The sequence below is a fragment of the Globicephala melas genome, chromosome 3, assembly GCF_963455315.2.
Source record: "Globicephala melas chromosome 3, mGloMel1.2, whole genome shotgun sequence".
NCBI classification, from domain to species: Eukaryota; Metazoa; Chordata; class Mammalia; order Artiodactyla; family Delphinidae; genus Globicephala; species Globicephala melas.
The window spans coordinates 48,123,716-48,145,684 of record NC_083316.1 but is presented as its reverse complement, the minus strand read 5'-3'; positions in this window follow the sequence as shown (position 1 = coordinate 48,145,684).

Sequence of the window (21,969 nt, the reverse complement as noted above, 5' to 3'; positions counted from 1 at the left end):
ATTACTAAGACTTCTGTGGAGGTAAAATGGGATAAGGTCTTTACAGACTTGTGGTTGAATATATGTTAATTATATACTCCCATTTAGAAGGGGGACTTAAAAGAACAAGCCAGGGGCACAGCCCTGGAAAGGGATGAGGGTATGAGTCCTAAGACCACAGTAGGAATTTAGGAATATGGATAAAGCTAGCTGAAGCCTGGCATACCTCCTGCGGCCCATAGTAAGGACTCAGCTTCAGTAACAACTCTGAAATTCGAGACGTGAGTCCAGTCAACAACTAAGCAATGACGCTGAGCCTCAGGACCTTGAGATATTCAGCACCTCTTTGCCCTGGTCATGCCTCGTTCTGCAATTTATGGAAGACCTGAGGAAGTTGTGGAGGTTATGCTGTAGGGAGTGGGGGACTTCAGAAGCAGGCCTGCAAGGTGGGATATTTTCAAAGTAAGTCAGAGAGACATGAGAAATCCCAGTCCTTTGAAGACTGTCCACATCCTAAATGGCGATGTGAATCTATAAAGACCTATTTTATTCTTATGAAATGGTTCCAAAAATGTCGTGTAAATGGGAGAAAGAAAGTGACCCTACGTAGATTATCTACAGCTTCACAACTTTTCATCTCATTTATGCCCAAAGATTCTCATTCCCAAATCCAAATTCTAGGCCAGTGGCCCCAGCACACTCCTTGTCCCCCAGATCTTAGAGGGCCAAAGAGGAAGCAGTGCCTCTACATGCAGTCAACAAACCTGCCAATCCTTTCTTCTACAGTGTCTTTAGCACTTGGCTGTTTTTGAAGGAGAGACAAAGAAGGAAGAGAAAAAAATGTATAGTTAAAACCTAAGCTCTTGATTTTTCAATTCAGGAGCCCACTTAAGATTCAGGAAAACTACCATGCTTATTGATGTAGGAGAAATATAGATAATAATAAGTACCTCATAGGATCACTATGCAGATGGAATAAGATGGTGACCCAGTTGAACAAATTGTAGACTTGGAGTCATGTAGAAATATGCCTATGTCTGAAACTTTTTTAAACCTCCAACACCAGCTTCAAAAGGCTGTTATGAAATATTACTTGTAAAATGCCTAGTGCAGTGTCTGGCATTAGTAGTCCTCAATAATAGGACTACTAATAAGTAGGAAAAATGAAGCACTTCACACAGTGATTAGCACAGTCACAGATCCTGCCCCACATTGTTTCCCAGGGTGGGGGGCATCAGATATCCGAGATGTGATTGAGAAGAGGCCAGGTGCATGCCAGGGCATGGAAGGGCCCAGGAGACCCCAGAGTGGAAAAAACCAGAGGAGAGCTATTGGACATGGAGGTGGCTTAGCCTGGCAACCTCATGCCAAGGGCAATTTTGGCTCCAGACCCCAGAACTGAGATAGGTTCTGTCCTGGGTGGAAACTTCCAGTGGGAGAAAACACCACCCCCAGGTTGCCATCAGCAGGAAGCCAGATGCTCTCCTGGGGGAACTGGTCAACCTGGCAGGAGATTGCATGGATGCACCCAGATGCATGCGTTTACAAATATGAGAGGGGACTAAACACCCAATACCGATCACCAGTATTTGACTCAGCAGCTGCTGACTCATCCGGACCATTCAGAAAGTCCCGAATTCTGCAAGGCACATAGAAATGCAGTGATTTGGAGCGAGTCACCAGCCAACTCTTCTCCTGTCTCAGTCTGAGGCTTCTAGTGAGCCCTTAGATTCAATAATAAAGGAAGAGGCCACTGTTTACAACCCAAGTCCTTTGTGTAGGTTGTTCCTGCCTCAGTGGGTTGCAGGTTGTCTGCAGAGAAAAAAAGACAGCCACTTCTGTTGACCCTCTTTGTGGGCCTCAGATTTTCCCCAGCCTTCTTTGATGACAAGCTTTTCTCTCACCAGTTGTGCACATTCATCTCAGAAGTCAGAGAGGAGAGACTTTTATATCAAGGCAAAGAGTACCTGGCAAGAGGCAAGAGGTGAGGTGGTGGGGTGAAGTAGGGATGAGGACTAGGGAGGACATCTTTTTAAAAAGTGATTCTCACCAGGGCCTTAAACGTGCTATGATGAGAAGAGACTAGTACGTGTCTCTTCAGACAGACTTAGCATGATAACCTGGAGACCAGCAAAGGGAGCTCAGAGCCAAGCTAGATATGCCAAAATGGAACAACCCAGAAAAATAGTTAAAGAAAAAATGGTGTGAACTTGAGGCTTATAACGATGTATCAAAGCCTGGGTTAAAAATAACTTACTGATGAGCTAGTGTAAGCACAGGGTATGAAATTCTGAAGAGTGAAAAGTGAGTCTCCCTCTGAACCTGTAACCTAACCAAGCAGATCCCCTTCCTCCCACTGAGTAAACGTTATTAACAATTTTGTGTATATTCTTTGCGAGATAAGCTTTGTACCTATGAGAATATGTTTATATATATCACATATTCCCTACCCTATAGATGGTATTTAGTATACTGTACATATTGTTCTGACTTGCTTTTTCTCTGCTTAATATATCTTGGAAACTATTCAATAGTTCTAATTATTTATGATTAAACATATTTATATTACCATCACTTAACTTCTTTAAAAAGTATTATTTGACCTCCAGCTCTAAAATGTTTGGAAATCAGTGTGTTTGCTTTCTTTTTTCCTTCCGGAGTCTTGGTGAAATATATTATTTCTACATTGAAATAGTGTATGACGCTTGCATTCTGTATTAACAACTATAATTTCCACAAATGCTCTAATTCTTAGTCCTACAGCTATATGGGTTCAATGCTCACCACCATTCTTTTTTTTAAATATTTGTTTTATTTTATTTATTTATTTATTTTGGCTGCGCTGGGTCTTAGTTGTGGCATGTGGGATCTTTGAGTTGCAGCATGTGGACTTCTTAGTTGCAACATGCATGCAGGATCTAGCTCCCCGACCAGGGATCGAACCCGGACCCCCTGCATTGGGAATGTAGAGTCTTACCCACTGGACCACCAGGGAAGTCCCTCACCACCATTCTTTTTGCTAGGGTTTCTCCCCGATCTCTTGGTTGACAAAAATTTGCCTTCTTGTAGTTTCTTCAAAAAGTGGTCAGCATTGCTGCTGGTCTTGTAGAGAATGGACTTGAGGATGTGGGGATGGGGAAGGGTAAGCTGGGACGAAGTGAGAGAGTGGCGTGGACTTATATATACTACAAAATGTGAAATAGATAGCTAGTGGGAAACAGCCGCATAGCACAGGGAGATCAGCTCCGTGCTTTGTGACCACCTAGAGGGGTGGGATAGGGAGGGTGGGAGGGAGATGCAAGAGGGAGGAGACATGGGGACATATGTATATGTATAGCTGGTTCACTTTGTTATAAAGCAATTATACTCCAAGAAAGATGTTTAAAAAAAAAACATTGCTGCTGGTCTTACATTTTTGAAAATGTGTGTCTTCTGCTTTTATACTTGATCAACATATTTGCTGAGTATAAAATTCTTGGATTCCTCACATTTTCCTTCCATGATTTGAAAAAGTGTTGACCATTCCTGTGGAGAAGTTAAATTAGCCTGATGTTTTTCCCTGTATAGGCAAATTTTCCTCTTGGTTAGAATGCTCGCAGGATTCTTTCTTTATCTTTGAAGTCTAGTTACTTTACTATGATTTGATGCTCAGTGTATCCATTTTTCTTGGCACGTGATATACCTTTTCGTATGTCTTTTTTATTTCTGGAAATATTCTTGAATAATGAGTATTTTCTTCTATTTGCTTGGTTCTTTTCAATGGGGATACTATTTGTGGATCTCTTTGGACTGATGTCTCTATTATTTTCATATTATTCTTGTCCAACTTTTCATTTCCAACTCATTTTGCTTGCTTTTCAATCTTTTCCTTTGTGTCCTTCTTATATTTTCATCAGTGTTTATTCCTTTTTGTGCTTATTCCAAGGCAGGTTTAATTTCTCTTTGTGTCCTCCCTGGACTCTCCCAGCTCCTGGGGACAGTCTAGTGGTTAAAAGTGAGGGTTGAAGTCAGGGTTCGATTCCACCTGCCAGAACGTAACTCTTGTTCAGTTACTTGACTTTTGGTTACCTCATATTAACTTGAGTAAGATAAGAGCATCTCCCTTACAGGGCTGTCGTAAGGATTGATAAGTTAATACATAAAAGCGCTCTCAACCACTATGGGCATATTTTAAGGTCTCTTTGTAAATTAGTAAAAGGAGATGATGATGATGGTGGTGGTAATATAATAATAATAATAATTATTATTATTATTATAGCCGGTTCTTCCCTGAGCTCTTATGTTTCTGCTTTGAGGTCTTAAATCAACCTGTAACATTGTTTTGAATTCGCGGTGATGTCATAGTTTTCACCTACCTCGTGACCACATATTTCTGCTGTCTGTTTCTTAACATTTGTTTTTCTTACTCCTTTCCTCATGTTTTGCTTGTAACATGTTTGTATAGATCCTGTACTCATTCTTTTTAAAATTATTCCTTATCTTTCAGTGAGGCTAGTTCTTCTTGGACCAGCCCTTTGAAGGAGATTCCCAAGGGCAAGCCAGTCTGGTTTTCAGACGAGCAGAAATAGTCTTCGAGATCACAGAGTCGTGTACGTGAGAAATCAACAGTTTACAAGTCTGTGTACTGTTGGAGTCTCTCTTCCCCATCCTCTCCAACAAGTTGCGTCTTTCAAAGATGATTTTTGTGTGCTCCTCCATTGCCCTCACACCTCTGCCACTTGCTGGTATCAAACAGACGCCAGGGAAGCTCCCACCACCCGCTGATGTACCCTAATGCCTCTGATTCAAACGGGATGGGCAGTTGAGCCCTTTGGGGTGTGTGAGAGGACTCTGCTCTTCCAGGCTTGTCTGAGACCTGCAGATGGACACTTCTTCCCTCAGGTCTTCCTGTGCCGCCAAGGGGCTTTGCTCCATTTATAGCTCTTCTCATATATTATGGTCGGGGTCACAGGATGCCTTGGAACATTGTCTAAGATGGAATATGAGTTTCTGCTTCTTGATTTTCTTCTCTGCTTCTGGTGGGGTTGTGGCTTTCCTGGCTTGTCAGAGGAGAGGGCAGAGCCCTAGCTATGCCTTTCTCTTCAACAGCATTCATGAGGAGTTCAGACTCCACAACGCAGCCTCAACGTGGGGAGGGAGGCCCTGACGACTCAGTGAGCCAGGGAAAGGCCTCATGCTTTTGGCACACCTCTCCTGAGGGGCAAAGCCCACCTCACCTCAGCTTCACATGGTCTCAGAGATTTGAGCCCGGCTCTTGGTGAAATAAAGCACTTTACCACACCATACAATCTCTGTATTAGGCTTACATGCTGTCGTGGCTTTAATTGGAGGAGCAAGATGAACCAGGTACTTCTTTTTGGTGATTTGTTGTAAAAAGGTTATATCCACCCACTGACCAGCAGGCACTGAGTCTTTCTCCCCCTGGAGTTACCAAAACCACAAGCACCAACTGGTGGGTAACAGTCAGCTATGTTTAAATGTCTCCTTAATTAAAAGAAAAAAAAAAAAAGCATCTGAGACCTTACCTGGTGTCCTGTTTACTGCACTTGAGCAGGGTCAGGCAGGGACTCCTGAGTCACCAAGTCAGCGAGGCAGAATGTCACTTGTGACCTGGCCTGAGAACAGCTGGTTGGAAACAGCTTACAAATACAAGAAGCCACTTCCTCCGCAGGAGTTCTTGTGCACGGCACAACCAAGTCCCACCAGGAAGGCCTCAGAGGGGACAAACCGCTACCTCAAAGATGTGGCCTTCATAACGCATGTGGTGGAACTTCGGGGCTCTCAGACCAAGGGCTCAGAGAAGGAGACCCTTGAGAAGGTCGTCAAGATAGAGAGAAATGTCCCACCCCCACTTCAGTTCCACCTGAACCACTGGCAGGATCGTCGTGAAGACCCAGGGGACCTGAAGGGCAAGCAGCCCTTAAGCGTGGCTTCTCTGCCCAGCCGTTTAAAGAAGAGTTTTCACACAGCCTCTGAGTCTTCCAAATCTCCTGAAGTGACAGCGATCAGAATTGATGTGGGGAACTTCATCCACCAATTAAATTTACTGGTTCCCAATATGGAAGCTCAGTGGCTTTGTCTCGCAGCCAGTGAGGGGATCTGAGGGTTTGAGATATGACATGTAAAAGACAAAAAGCATTTGATCATCTGGCGTAATTAAATGGTTTAAAAGTAGACATGGCTGTCCTTTCGGCTCTGGGAGCCAGAGCTGGCAGCGCCCGCTGAAGCTGTTTGAACCACTTAGCGTGATGTTAGGAAGGGCTCACGTCTTCCAAGTTTACTGCCTAATTTTCTTCAGGCTCGTTTGTTTGTTTGTTTGTTTTTTAAGTGATGTGTATATGGGCTAATGGATTGATTGCCGTAAGAAGCTATCTCTAATTTTGTTCCCAGAGAGCTCTTTTGTTGATCGTTTTCTGTCTCTACTGGTTCTCACCCAGAGAGAGCTCACCCAGCCTCGAGCCCATAGGTATTCTCGAGTTGTCATATGTTGCATCTATGTGTGACAGCTCTTCCCTGACCACGATGACAAATGCTGCTTTTCTGGTGACACATGGGAGTCAGAGTGCTCCTGCCAAGAGCTGCGGGCAGAGGAGGAGGCAGGGTTCTGATGGCTGGGGCGTGGCCCAGCGTGCCAGAAGCCCGTCCTCCAAGCCTGGTCCTTCTAGTCTGCCTTGTTTTATAGTGAACCCTTCACGTAGACCTGGGAGTGTAGGATGTGAAGACAAAATAAAAATCAGCCTTGAAACTGGGCTTCCTTACCCGTATTCCGGGGTCCCCTCCTAAGAGGTCAGAATCATTGGGTCTGGGTTGGGGTCCAGGAGTTTGCATGTCTGACAGCCCCTGCGGTGGTTCTAATATAGATGGTCCATGGACCATGCTCTGATAAACACTGCTATATTAGATGATTCATAGAATGAGGAGAATAAAGTGTGTTTTGTTACAGTGAAAAAAAAAATTAATGGGCTTGTCCTCCCCTTCCACTATCTACTTCTAACCACTCACTGGTGATAGGAGAGTAGGGTAGAGATTAGTGAAGTTGGACCCAGAGACAGAAAATGTGGATGTGCTCTGGGCTGCCTTTCTCTGGACTGTTAGGTTTTCAAACACACACACACACACACACAATTGTGTTTCCTTTGTTCAAATGAACATAAAGTTGATCGCGTCATATTATTCTATTGATTGAAAATTCAAGGTAGGTGTCGAAGAATTCTATCTGCCTTACTTCATCTGCTTTAAACTTCATGGTGGCATTTTTTTTCTTGAGAATCAGAACTATGTCTTTTATTTCTTTGGGTCCTCTCTACAGTTAAAACCATGGTACATGCTCAATAAATACCATAATTAATTCTATGAGAAACAATAGTAATAACAGCAGTAGTAACTCCAGGGTGGCTTGTGAGCGTGATTTTGGAGCCAGTTGCCTGGGTTTGAATCTGCCGCTTATTGGCTGTGTGGCTTGGGATGAGCTTTCTGTGACTTAGCATCTTCATCAGTAAAAATGGAAAGGATAATAATACATGCCTCATAGGATTGTTGTGAGGAATAAATTAGTTAATATAAATTACATGGAACACTGCATGAGACATAGTAAGTACTACGTGTGCTTGCCATCATTATTTTTTTTAGGTCATTCTTATTTGTTATGAGCTCAAAAATGCATTTAAAAATATGTTCGTTGTATATTAGTAAGCATTCTAGATGTTTTGAAACAGAGAGCTTTTAAAAATTACTAGTGTCTGTGTTACCAGAAGCAGAATTCTCCTGATTGAGCACCATTATTGTCCACTTTTTTCTGTAATACTTTGGTAATGGAATACAGAGACATTCAACTATATTTTTCTTTTTTTAGATTTTCTTTTTCTTGAATTTAGATATTATTTGGTTTTTCTGTGCATGCATACTTTCAGCATCATAAAATTTTTTTCTGCGGTGTAACTTTTGTTGTTTATATCTTCCAGTGAAATTGTTCATGCCTAGAAGGAGAGTGGAAAGTAAGAGTTAATTTATTTAAAAACATTTTTTATATTAATTAATTTTCCAAATTTTTAGACTAAGTTTTGCACTTGCCTTAATGCATTTAGGCACAGAAAGCACCTACAAATAAAATACGGCTATCTGACTAATCAAATTATGTTTCCTTATCCTATGGGGTGAATTAAGTATAAGATAAAATATCAATAGAGGGCTTCCCTGGTGGCGCAGTGGTTGAGAGTCCGCCTGCCGATGCAGGGGACAGGGGTTCGTGCCCCGGTCTGGGAAGATCTCACATGCCGCGGAGCGGCTAGGCCCGTGAGCCATGGCCGCTGAGCCTGCAAGTCCGGAGCCTGTGCTCCACAACGGGAGAGGCCACAACAGTGAGAGGCCCGCGTACGGCAAAAAAAAAAAAAAAAAAAAAAAATCAATAGAAACGTGAAGGAGTGCAAAACTCCTCTACTCCTTGGGCCAAGCCAAAAATATGAAAGTGGGTAAAGTGTTCTTCAGGTCTCTCATAAATTGTTATTTTAAAGCTTAAGAGTAATATATATTTTAAAAGTTATAGTAGTAATTAGCTTGAGCGAGAGGCCAATAAAATGTGCCATAGCATTTTGCAAATATAATGTATTAGTTCAGTGACCTTATGAATATTTTTTAAAGCATTTTTTTCATCATTTTTAATCCAGTGGACTAATGGCTTATTTAAGCATCTTGCTTTGATATTAAAATGTACCTATTATTGATGTCTTTTCCAGATTCCTAATGTCCCTCTTTCTCTTTCTTTTTGTTAGTGGTACTATTACTTTATTTCATTTTTTCTGGTGGTGGTGTGTACTAGTATGTCCTAATTGGCAAGTTTTTTTAAATTGAAGTATAGTTGATTTACAATGTTGTGTTAGTTTCAGGTGTATAGAAAAGTGATTCATTTATACATATATATGTGTGTGTGTATATATATATATATATATATACACACACACACATATGTTCTTTTTCAGATTCTTTTCTATCATAGGTTATTACAAGATAATGAATATACTTCCCTGTGCTATACAGTAGGACCTTGTTACTTTTCTATTTTATATGTATTAACAGTGTGCATCTATTAATCCCAAACTCCTAATTTATCCCTCCACCACCAACCACCTTCTCCATTGGTAGCCATAAGTTTGTTTTCTATGTCTGTGAGTTTATATCTGTTTTGTAAACAAGTTTGTTTGTATCATTTTTTAGATTCCACATATAAGTGATATCGTATGATATTTATCTTTCTCTGTCTGATTTACTTCACTTAGTATGATAATCTCTAGGTGCATCCATGTTGCTGCAAATGGCATTATTTCATTCCTTTTTATGGCTGATATTCCATTGTGATTATATACCACATCTTCTTTATCCAGTCATCTGTCAACAGATATTTAGGTTGTTTCCATGTCTTAGTTATTGTAAATAGTGCTGCGATGAACAGTGGGGTGCAAGTAACTTTTCAATCAGCAATTTCATGTTTTCCAGATGTATGCCCAGGAGTGGAATTGCTAGATCATACGGTAACACGTTTTTTCAGAAACCTCCATACTGTTCTCCATAATGGCTGCACCAATTTATATTCTGACCAACAGTGTAGGAGGGTTCTCTTTTCTCCACATGCTCTCCAGCATTTATTATTTGTACACTTTTTGATGATGGCCATTCTGACTGGTGTGAGGTGATACCTCATTGTAGTTTTGATTTGTATTTCTCTAATAATTAGTGATGTTGCGCATCTTTTCCTGTGCCTGTTGGACACCTGTATGTCTTCTTTGGAAAAATTTCTATTCAGTTCTTCTGCCCATTTTTTGATCGGTTTGTATGTTATTTTGATATTGAGTTGTATGAGCTGTTTGTATATTTTGGAAGTTAATCCCGTGTTGGTTGAATCATTTGCAAATATTTTCTCCCATTCTGTAGGCTGTCTTTTCATTTTGTTTATGGTTTCCTTTGCTGTGCAACAGCTTTTAAGCTTAATTAGGTCCAGTTTCTTTATTTTTGTTTCCATTTCCATTACGCTAGGGGACAGATCCAAAAAAAATTGCTGCAATTTACATCAAAATGTGTTCTGCATATGTTTTCCTCTAGGAGTTTTATAGTATCCTTACATTTAGGTCTTTAAGCCATTTTGAGTTTATTTTTGTGTGTTGTGTTAGAGAATGATCTAATTTCATTCTTTTACATGTAGCTGTCCAGTTTCCCCAGCACCACTTATTAAAGAGACTGTCTTTTCTCCATTGTATAGTCTTGCCTCTTTTGTCATAGATTAATTGACCATAAGTGTGTGGATTTATTTTTGGGCTTTCTACCCTGTTCAATTGATCTATGTGTCTGTTTTGTGCCATTACCAAAGTGTTTTGATCACTGTAGCTTTGTAGTATAATCTGAAGTCAGGGAGCATGATTCCTCCAGCTCCATTCTTCTTTCTCAAGATTGTTTTAACTATTTGGGGTACTTTGTGTTTCCATACAAATTTTAAAATTATTTGTTCTAGTTCTGTGAAAAATGCCATTGGTAATTTGATAGGGATTGCATTGAATCTATAGATATCCTCGGGTAGTATGGTCATTTTAATAATACCGATTCTTCCAATCCAAGAACACAGTATGGCTTTCCATCAGTTTGTATTGTCTTCAGTTTCTTTCATCAGCATCTTACAGTTTTCAGAGCACAGGTATTTTGCCTCTTTAGTAGGCTTATTCCTAGGTATGTTCTTTTTGATAAGATGGTAGATGGAATCGTTTCCTGAATTTCTCTTTCTGACATTTTGTTGTTAGTGTATGGAAATGCAACAGATTTCTGTATATTAATGTTGTATCCTGCAACTTTACTGAATTCATTGATGAGCTCTAGTAGTTTCCTGGTGGCATCTTTAGGATTTTCTGTGTATCGTATCATGTCATCTGCAAACAGTGACAGTTTTACTTCTTCCCTTCCAATTTGGATACCTTTTATTTGTTTTTCTTCTCTGATTACTGTGGCTAGGTCTTCCAAAACTATGTTGAATAAAAGTGATGAGAGTGGGCATCCTTGCCTTGTTCTTCATCTTAGTGGAAATGGTTTCAGTTTTTCACCATTGAGAACGATGTTGGCTGTGGGTTTGTCATATATGGCCTTTATTATGTTGAGGTAAGTTCCCTGTATGCCTGCTTTCTGTAGGGTTTTGATTTTCTGTCTATTGATGTAAATGGGGTATTAAGCTCCCCCACTATTATTGTATTACTGTCAATTTCTCCTTTTATGCCTGTTATTATTTGCCTTATATATTGAGGTGCTCCTATGTTGGGTGCATATATATTTAGAATTATTATATCATCTTGGATTGATCCCTTGATCATTATGTAGTGTCCTTCTTTGTCTCTTGTGACAGTCTTTAAAGACTATTTTTTCTGATGTAAGTATTGCTACTCTGGCTTTCTTTTGATTTCTATTTGCATGGAATACCTTTTTCCATCCCCTCACTTCCAGTCTGTATGTGTCTCTAGATCTGAAGTGAGTGCCTTGTAGGCAGCGTATATATGGGTCTTGTTTTTGTATCCATTCATCAAGCCTATGTCTTGGTTGGAGCATTTAGTCCATTTACATTTAAGGTAAAAATCGATATGTATGTTTTTATTGCCATTTTGTTAATTGTTTTGTATTTCTTTTTGTAGGTCTTTTTTTTCTTCTTTTGTTCTCTTGTGATTTGCCGACTATCTTTAGTGTTATGTTTGGATTCCTTTTACTTTACTTTTTTAAGTGTATATCTATTATAGAGACTTGGTTTGCAGTTATCATGAGGTTTTGTATAGCAGTCTATATACATTTGTGATTGTTTTAAGTTGCTGATCTCTTAATATCAAATGCTTTTTAAAAACCCTGCATTTGTACTCTCCTCCCCTCACGATTATTGTTCTTGATATTATATTTTACACGTTTCATGTATCCCTTACCTGTTTATTGTGGATACAGATGATTTTACTACTTTTGTATACTAACCTCCCTACTAGCTTTGTGTTTGGAGGAATTCCTACATTTACTTAATGTTTGCCTTTAGTGGTGAGCTTTTACAGGCTATAATTTTCTTGTTTCTAGTTGTGGCCTTTTCTCTTTCGCCTACAGAAGTTTTTCTTTTTTCCTTAAGTTAGTATTGTTTTTATTTATTTTATTTTTATTTTTAACACCTTTATTGGAGTATAATTGCTTTAAAATGCTGTGTTAGTTTCTGCTGTATAACAAAATGAATCAGCTATATGCATATGTATATCCCCCTATCCCCTCCCTCTTGCATCTCCCTCCCACCCTCCATATCCCACCCCTCTAGATGGTCACAAAGCACTGAGCTGATCTCCCTGTGCTATGAGGCTGCTTCCCACTAGCTATCTATTTTACATTTGGTACTGTATATATGTCAGTGCTACTCTCTCACTTCATCCCAGCTTACCCTTCCCCCTCCCCAGGTCCTCAAGTCCATTCTCTACATCTGCATCTTTACTCCTGTCCTGCCCCTAGGTTCATTAGAACCTTTTTTTTTTTTTAGATTCCGTATGTATGTTTTAGCTTACAGTATTTGTTTTTCTCTTTCTGACGTCACTCTGTATGACAGACTCTAGGTCCATCCACCTCACTACAAATAACTCAGTTTTGTTTCTTTTTATGGCCGAATAATATTCCATTATGAATATGTGCCTCATCTTCTTTATCCATCCATCTGTTGATGGACACTTAGGTTGCTTCCATATCCTGGCTATTGTAAATAGTACTGCAATGAACATTGTGGGACATGTCTCTTTTTAAATTATGGTTTTCTCAGGGTATATGCCCAGGAGTGGGATTGCTGGGTCATATGGTAGTTCTATTTTTCTTTTCTTTTGTTGTTTTTTATTTTTTTGTGGTACGTGGGCCTCTCACTGCTGCAGCCTCTGCTGCCGCGGAGCACAGGCTCTGGGCGCGCAGGCCCAGCAGCCATGGCCCACGGGCCCAGCTGCTCTGCGGCATGCGGGATCCTCCTGGACCGGGGCACGAACCCACGTCCCCTGCATCAGCAGGCGGACTCTCAGCCACTGCGCCACCAGGGAAGCCCTATTTTTCATTTTTTAAGGAACCTCCATACTGTTCTCCATAGTGGCTGTATCAATTTACATTCCCACCAACAGTGCAAAAGGGTTCCCTTTTCTCCACACCCTCTCCAGCATTTATTGTTTGTAGATTTTTTCGTGATGGCCATTCTGACCAGTGTGAGGTGATACCTCATTGTGGTGTTGATTTGCATTTCTCTAATGATTAGTGATGTTGAGCATCCTTTCATGTGTTTGTTGGCAATCTGTATATCTTCTATGGAGAAATGTCTATTTAGGTCTTCTGCCCATTTTTGGATTGGGTTGTTTGTTTTTTTGATATTGAGCTGCATGAGCTGCTTGTAAATTTTGGAGATTAATCCTTTGTCAGTTGCTTCATTTGCAAATATTTTCTCCCATTCTGAGGGTTGTCTTTCTGTCTTGTTTATGGTTTCCTTTGCTGTGCAAAAGCTTTTAAGTTTCATTAGGTCCCATTTGTTTATTTTTGTTTTTATTTCCATTTCTCTAGGAGGTGGACCAAAAAGGATCTTGCTGTGATTTATGTCATAGAGTGTTCTGCCTATGTTTTCTTCCAAGAGTTTGATAGTGTCTGGACTTACATTTAGATCTTTAATCCATTTTGAGTTTATTTTTGTGTACAGTGTTAGGAAGTGTTCTAATTACATTGTTTTACATGTAGCTGTCCAGTTTTCCCAGCACCACTTATTAAACAGGTTGTCTTTTCTCCATTTTATATTCTTGCCTCCTTTATCAAAGATAAGGTGGCCATATGTGCATCGGTTTATCTCTGGGGTTTCTATCCTTTTGTGCTAGTACCATACTGTCTTGATTACTGTAGCTTTGTAGTATAGTCTGAAGTCTGGAAGCCTGATTCCTCCGGCTCCGTTTTTCTTTCTCATGATTGCTTTGGCTATTCGGTGTCTGTGTTTCCATACAAATTGTAAATTTTTTTGTTCTAGTTCTGTGAAAAATGCCATTGGTAACTTGTTAGGGATTGCATTGAATCTGTAGATTACTTTGGGTAGTATAATCATTTTCATAATGTTGATTCTTCCAATCCAAGAACATGATATATCTCTCCATCTGTTTGTATCATCTTTAATTTCTTTCATCAATGTCTCATAGTTTTCTTCATACAGGTCTTTTGGCTACTTAGGAAGTTTTATTCCTAGGTATTTTATTCTTTCTGTTGCAGTAGTAAATGAGAGTGTTTCCTTAATTTCTCTTTCAGATTTTTCATCATTAGTGTATAGGAATGCAAGAGATTTCTGTGCATTAATTTTGTATCCTGTTACTTTACCAAATTCATTGATTAGCTCTAGTGGTTTTCTGGTAGCATCTTTAGGATTCTCTATGTCATCTGCAAACAGTGACAGTTTTACTACTTCTTTTCCCATTTGGATTCCTTTTATTTCTTTTTATTCTCTGATTGCTGTGGCTAGGACTTCCAAAACTATATTGAATAATAGTGGTGAGAGTGGGCAACCCTGTCTTCTTCCTGATCTTAGAGGAAATGCTTTCAGTTTTTCACTTTTGCGAACGATGTTGGCTGTGGGTTTTTCTTGTATGGCCTATATTATGTTCAGGTAGGTTCCCTCTATGCCCACTTTCTGGAGGGTTTTTATCATAAATGGGTGTTGAATTTTGTTGAAAGCTTTTTCTCCATCTCTTGAGATTATTATATGGTTTTTATCCTTCAGTTTCATAATATAGTATATCACCTTGATTTGCATATTTTGAATAATTCTTGCATCCCTGCAATAAATCCCACTTGATCATGGTGTATGATCCTTTTAAGATGTTGTTGGATTCTGTTTGCTAGTATTTTGTTGCGGATTTTTGCATCTATGTTCATCAGTGATATTGGTCTGTAGTGTTCTTTTTTTGTGACATCTTTGTCTGGTTTTGGTATCAGGGTAATGGTGGCCTCATAGAATGAATTTGGGAGTGTTCCTCCCTCTGCTATATTTTGGAAGAGTTTGAGGAGGATAGGTGTTAACTCTTCTCTAAATGTTTGATAGATTTTGCCTGTGAAGCCATCTGGTCCTGGGCTTTTGTTTGCTGGAATATTTTTAATCACAGTTTCAATTTCATTACTTGTGATTGGTCTGTTCATATTTTCTATTTCTCCCTGGTTCGGTCTTGGAAAGTTTTCTAAAACATTGTCCATTTCTTCCAGCTTGCCCATTTTATTGGCATATAGTTGTTTGTAGTAGTCTCTCATGATCCTTTGTATTTCTGCAGTGTCAGTTGTTACTTCTCCTTTTTCATTTCTAATGCTGTTGATTTGAATCTTCTCCCTTTTTTTCTTGATGAGTCTGGCTAATGGTTTATCAATTTTGTTTAACTTCTCAAAAACCAGCTTTTAGTTTTATTGATCTTTGTTCTTATTTCCTTCATTTCTTTTTCATTTATTTCTGATCTGATCTTTATGATTCTTTCCTTCTGCTAACTTGGGGTTTTTTTTGTTCTTCTTTCTCTACTTGCTTTAGGTGTAAGATTAGGTTGTTTATTTGAGATGTTTCTTGTTTCTAGAGATTGTATTGTATTGCTAAAAACTTCCCACTTAGAACTGCTTTTGCTGCATCCCATAGGTTTTGGGTCATCATGTTTTCATTGTCATATGCTTCTAGGTATCTTTTGATTTCTTCTTTGACTTCTTCAGTGATATCTTGGTTATTTAGTAGCGTATAGTTTAGCCTCCATGTGTTTGTATTTTTTACAGTTTTTTTCCTGTAGTTGATATCTAGTCTCATAGCATTGTGGTCAGAAACGATACTTGATATGATTTCAGTTTTCTTAAATTTATCAAGTCTTGATTTGTGACTCAAGATATGATCTAGCCTGGAGAATGTTCCATGAGCACTTGAGAAGAAAGTGTATTCTGGTTTTGGATGGAATGTCCTATAAATATCAATTAAGTCTGTCTGGTCTAATGTGTCTTTTAAAGCTTGTGTTGCCTTATTTATTTTCATTTCCTATGATCTGTCCATTGGTGAAAGTGGGGTGTTAAAGTACCCTACTATTGTGTTACTGTCGATTTCACATTTTATGGCTGTTAGCATTTGCCTTATGTATTGAGGTGCTTCTATGTTGGGTGCATAAATATTTACAGTTGTTATATATTCTTGGATTGATCCCTTGATCATTACGCAGTGTCCTTCTTTGTCTTTTGTAATAGTCTTTATTTTAAAGTCTGTTTTGTCTGATATGAAAATTGCTACTTTAGCTTTCTTTTGATTTCCATTTTCATGGAATAGCTTTTCCCATCCCCTCACTTTTAGTCTGTATGTGTCCCTAAGTCTGAAGTGTGTCTCTTGTAGACAGCATATATACGGGTCTTGTTTTTGTATTCAGCCAGTCTATGTCTTTTGGTTGGGGCATTTAATCCATTTACTTTTAAGATGATTATCAATATGTTGTTCCAGTTGCCATTTTCTTAATTGTTTGGGGTTTGTTTTTGTAGGTCTTTTCCTTCTCTTGTGTTTCCTGCCTAGAGAAGTTCTTTTAGCATTTGATGTAAAGCTGGTTTGGTGGTGCTGAATTCTCTTAACTTTTGCTTGTTTGTAATGTTTTTAATTTCTCCGAATCTGAGTGAGATCCTTGCTGGGCAGAATAATCTTGGTTGTAGGTTTTTCCCTTTCATCATTCTAAATATGTCCTGCCACTCCCTTCTGGCTTGCAGAGTTTCTGCTGAAAGATCAGCTGTTAACTTTGTGGGGTTTCCCTTGTATGTTATTTGTTGTTTTTCCCTTGCTGCTTTTAATATTTTTTCTTTGTATTTAACTTTTGATAGTTTGATTAATATGTGTCTTGGCGTGTTTCTCCTTGGGTTTATCCTGTATGGCACTCTCTGAGCTTCCTGGACTTGATTGACTATTTCCTTTCCCATGTTAGGGAAGTTTTCAACTATAATCTCTTCAAATATTTTTTCAGACCCTTTCTTTTTCTCTTTTTCTTCTGGGACCCCTATAATTAAAATGTTCGTGTGTTTAACGTTGTCCCAGAGGTCTCTGAGACTGTCCTCAATTCTTTTCATTCTTTATTCTGCTCTCCAGTAGTTATTTCCACTCTTTTATCTTCCAGGTCACTTATTCGTTTTTCTGCCTCAGTTATTCTGCTATTGATTCCTTCTAGAGTATTTTTAATTTCATTTATTGTGTTGTTCATCATGTGTTTGCTCTTTAGTTCTGTTACATCCTCGTTGAACGTTTCTTGTATTTTCTGCATTCTATTTCCAAGATTTTGGATCATCTTTACTATCATTCTGACTTCTTTTTCAGGTAGACTGCCTATTTGCTCTTCATTTGTTTGGTCTGGTGGGTCTTTACCGTGCTCCTTCATCTGCTGTGTGTTTCTCTGTCTTCTCATTTTGCTTATCTTACTGTGTTTGGGGTCTCCTTTTCGTAGGCTGCAGGTTTGTAGTTCCCGTTACTTTTGGTGTCTGCCCACAGTGGGTGAGGTTGGTTTAGTGGCTTGTGTAAGCTTCCTGGTGGAGGGTACTGGTGCCTGTGTTCTGCTGGGTGGGGCTGTATCTTGTCCTTCTGGTGGGCAGGGCCACATCCAGTGTTGTGTTTTGGGGTGTCTGGGCACTTAGTATGACTTTAGACAGCCTCTCTGCTAATGGGTGGGGTTGTGTTCCTGTCTTGCTAGTTGTTTGGCATGGGGCATCCAGCACTGGAGCTTGCTGGCTGTTGAGTGGAACTGAGTCTTAGTGTTGAGATGAAGATGTCTAGGAGAGCTCTTGCCGATTGATATTATGTGGGACGGGGAGGTTTCTGGTGGTCCAATGTCCTGGACTCGGCCCTCCTTCCTCGGAGTCTCAGGCCCGACACCCAGCTGGAGCACCAAGACCCTGCCAGCCACACGGCTCAGAAGAAAAGGAAGAAGGAAAACAAAAACAAAAAAACGAACAGGCAAAATCCTAGGTCAAACGGTAAAAGCAAACCTATACAGACAAAATCACAGAAAGAAGCATACACATACACAATCACAAAAAGAAAAAGGAGATAAAAAAAATGTGTGTGTGTATATATATATATGTGTGTGTGTGTGTGTGTATATATATATATATATATATATAGGAAGAGAGCAACCAAACCAATAAACAAATCCACCAGTGATGATAAGCACTAAATACTAAACTAAGATAAACCTAAAACCCAAAACAAATTAGACACAGACAGCAAACCCCAAGTCTACAGTTGCTCCCAAAGTCCACCGCCTCAATTTTGGGAACATTCATTGTCTATTCAGGTATTCTTCAGATGCAGGGTTTATCAAGTTGATTGGTTGATTGTGGGGATTTAATCTGCTGCTCCTGGGGCTGCTGGGAGAGATTTCCCTTTTTCTTCTTTGTTTGCACAGCTCCTGGGGTTCAGCTTTGGTTTTGGCCCCACCTCTATGTGTAGGTCGCCCTCAGGCATCTGTTACCTGCCCAGACAGGAAGCAGTTAAATCAGCATCTGATTAGGTCTCTCTTGCTCACTCCGGCTTGGGGGAGGGAGGGGGGGTATGGTAGTCATAATTGGAATGCGGGGCGAGCCTGAGGCAGCAGAGGCCGGCACACGTTGCAACAGCCTGAGGTGTGCCATGTGTTCTCCCGGGGAAGTTGTCCCTGGATCACGGCACCCTGGCAGTAGCGGGCTGCACAGGTTCCCGGGGGGGCAGTGTGGAGTGACCTGTGGTTGCACACAGGTTTTTGGTGGCAGTGGCAGCAGTGTTAGCAGTTCATGCCCGTCTCTGGGGTCCAAGCTGATAGCCACAGCTTGTGCCCGCCTCTGGAGCTCGTTTAGGCGGTGCTCTGCCTTCTGTGGGCACACTGGGAAGGAATCCCCTCTTCTTGTGCACACTGAAACAAAGGTCTCTTGCCTCTCTGGCAGGTCCAGACTTTTTCCCAGACTCCCTCCCGGCTAGCTGTGGCGCACTAGCCCCCTTCAGGCTGTGTTCACACAGCCAACCCCAGTCCTCTCCCTAGGGTCTGATTTCCAAAGCCCGAGCCTCGGCACCCAGCTCCCACCTGCCCCGGCCGGTGAGCAGACAAGCCTCTCATGTTGGTGAGTGCCGGTCGGCACCGATCCTCTGTGTGGGAATCTCTCTGCTTTGCCCTCTGCACCCCTGTTGCTGCACTCTCCTCCGTGGCTCCGAAGATTCTCCCCCGCCACCCGCAGTCTCCGCCAGTGAAGGGGCTTCCTAGTGTGTGGAAACTTTTCCTCCTTCACAGCTTCCTCCCAGAGGTGCAGGTCCCGTCCCTATTCTTTTGTCTCTGTTTTTTCTTTTTTCTTTTGCCCTACCCAGGTACATGGGGATTTTCTTGCCTTTTGGGAAGTCTGAGGTCTTCTGCTAGTGTTCAGTAGGTGTTCTGTAGGAGTTGTTCCACACGTAGATGTATTTCTGATGTATCTGTGGGGAGGAAGGTAATCTCTGAGTCTTACTCCTCCTCCATCTGGAAGGTCTCCAACCTGAAGAAGTTTCTTTAACAGTTGCCGTAAAGCTTGTTTTGTGGTGCTGAATGCTTTTAGCTTTTGTTTATCTGTAAAGATTTTGATTTCTCCATCTAATCTGAATCAGAGGCTCGCTGGGTAGAGTATTCTTGGTTGTAGGTTTTTCCCTTTCATCGTTTTAAATATATCATGCCACTCCCTTCTGGCTTGCAGAGCTTCTACTGAAAAAATCAGCTGATAGCCTTACGGGAGTTCCCTTGTAAATTATTTAGTGCTTTCCCCTTGCTGCCTTTAGTATTCTCTCTTTATCTTTGATTTTTGTCATTTTGATTACAGTGTGTCTTGGTGTTTTCTTCTTTGGGTTAATCCTGTATGGGATGCTCTGTGCCTCCCGGACTTGGTTGACTGTTTTCTTTCCCAAGTTAGGAATGTTTTCAGCTATTATCTCTTCAAAGTTTCTCGGGCCCTTTCTCTCTTCTCCTTTTGGGACCCCTATAATGTGAATATTAGTTCATTTGCTGTTGTCCCAGAGGTCTCTTAAACTGTCCTCTTTTCTTTTCATTCTTTTTTCTTTTTTTTGTTCAGCAGCAGTGTTTTCCACTACTCTGTCTTCCAGCTCACTGATCCATTCTTCTGAATCATTTAGTCTACTATTGATTCCTTCTAGTGTATTTTTCATTTCAATTATTGTATTCTTCATCTCTAGTTGTTCTTCATGCTTTCTAACTCTTTGTTAAAAACTTTTAACTGCTCCCTCTGTGCATCCGTTCTCCTCCCAAGTTCTTTGATCATCTTTACTATCATTACTCTGCACTCCTTCTTGGGTAGATTGCCTATCTCCACTTTACTTAGTTATTCTTCTGGGGTTTTATTTTGTTCCTTCATCTGGAACGTATTCCTCTGCCACCTCATTTTGTCTAAGTTGCTTTTTCTATTTTTATGTGTGTGGTGAGTTAGTTCTATTTCTTGACCTTGGAGAAGTGGCCCTCTTTAGAAGACATCCTGTGCATACCAGCTGTGTACTCCCCTCTCATTACCCAAGCTATATGCTCTAGGGATCTCTTCTAAGAGGTCTGTGTGGGTCCTTCTGTTGTGGTAGGCCGACTGTGTGGGCATTCTGGTAGCACTGATGGGCCCCTAGTCCAGTTGGTTGCCAGGCCCTGCCTCATGTGGATGCTGCTGCCTGCTGTTTAGTGGGACCTGGTAATTACTTGGCTGGTTGTGGAATCTTAGGGGCCCCCAGGGCTAGTGCTGTCTTACTGGTGGGCGGAGTCAGAGTCCCGAAGACTCTTGGGCTGTTGCCCACCCTCTGGCATGTGAAGCCAGATCCTTGAGTTAGTGCCGGATACTGGCAGGCAGAGCTTGTTCCTGGAGTCTGGCTGCAGGACCCAGAGATCCTAGAGCTCGTTTCAGATCACTGAGGGGGCAGGGGAGCTTAGTTCCTGACACAGTTGCATGTTGGGTATGGGGCCCAGTGTGTCCTAAAGGTTGCATTTTCCTTCTAGTGGGCAGGCCCATGGCCCAGCTAGTCCCAGGGTAGGGTCTGGCCTGCATGTGGGGTCATAGTTTTCTTTCTCCTGGTGACTGCACCCTGTTGGGTGAGGCTGCTCTAGAGGCTTGTTCAGCCTTCCTGGTAGGAAGGACTGGTTCCTGTTCCCTGGTGAGTGAAGCTACGTCTTGGTCCTCTGGTGGGCAGGTCTGTATCTAGGGGCATATCTAGAGGTTGCTGTGGGCTCTTTAGTCTTTAGGCAGCCTGGCTGCTGATGGGTGGGGCTGTCCCTTCCCAGTTCGTTGTTTGGCCTGAGGCGTCCCAGCACTGGTGCCTACAGGCTGTTGGGTGGGGCCAACGAGCCAAGATGGCAGCCCCTGTGTTCACATGGCTGAATGTTGCCCAGTATGTCTGACACCAGTGTCTGTGTCCCCAGATTGAGCCACAGTCGCCCCCCCCCCCCGCTCCACCTCTCCAGGAGACTCTCCAAGACCAGCAGGTAGGTCTGGCCCAGGCTCCTATCAAATTACTGCTTTTGCCCTTGGTCCTGGTGTGCATGATTTTGTGTGTGCCCTTTAAGAGTGAAGCCTCTGTTTCCCCCAGCCCCGTGGAGCTCCTACTCCCATTCATTGGCTTTCAGAGCCATATGCTCTGGTGGCTCCTTTTCCCTGTGCTGGACCCCTGGGTTGGTGAGACGGACGCTCAGAAGTCTCACTCCTGTGGGAGAACCTCTGCCCTATAGTTATTTTCCAGCGTGTGGGTTGCCTGCCCCTGGGGGGTGTGGGATTTGATTATATTGCGAGTCTGCACCTCCTACCCGTCTTGTTGTGGTTCCTTCTTTATGTTTTTAGTTGTAGATCTCTTCTTGTCACCATCATTATTATTATGATTGTTGTTACAGTGATGATAACCAAAAGTATATGATAGGACCAAAGTGTCCTTGCACTTGTCCCTAATATTGTTTTAGCATCTGTGAATGTGCACATTGCACTATTCTA